Raw genomic sequence first — 737 nt, forward strand, 5'->3', positions numbered from 1 at the left:
GATATAGCGAGTACAGGGAAAGGATTACAGTTTCCAATATGCATCAGAATAAGAGTATATTAAGCTTAAGGCATTCTTGTGTAATGATTTTCTACCCAGTGTTCATCATAATAATCATACAAATTGTACATTTAAGGATTGTTTTTATATATTTGTATAACTTATTTATGATATCTAAGAAAGTATATTGTTTGTTATTTATTAAATTTTTATGTGGAGAAGCTTTTATTTGTTTGTACTTAAAAAAATTGGATGCATGAAGATATAGTTGACATATCAGTACAGATGGATGGCTTCCATATATATTTATTACAAAAGGGTGTATTCTAGTGATTCCCAATGGTCACAGAACTTAACCTTGACCACACTTTTGACAAATTTCATCTTAGAGATGGTAACATGCAGGCTTGTTATTAAAGTATATGTCAGAATGAGTCTGCCAGGTTAACCACTAATGACTGTATGTACTGGAGTAGTTGAAAATGTTAATAAGCAGTTTATGGCAAGATGGATAACTCTTTGCAGGTACACCATGGGATAACTTCCATAGTTCAGTTGGTTATGCATAAAATCTAATGTGTATTTGTTAATGTATTGTTCAGGGATATTGAAATATTAAAACAGAAATTTATGTTAAAAATACAGTTTATTTATCACATTGTTATAACATTGTTGATAATATAATCATAGGGAATGAGTATATTTCCAGATATTTAACAGCATTATGTTACTTTGCA

Source organism: Penaeus monodon, chromosome 15 (genome assembly GCF_015228065.2).
Source record: "Penaeus monodon isolate SGIC_2016 chromosome 15, NSTDA_Pmon_1, whole genome shotgun sequence".
NCBI classification, from domain to species: Eukaryota; Metazoa; Arthropoda; class Malacostraca; order Decapoda; family Penaeidae; genus Penaeus; species Penaeus monodon.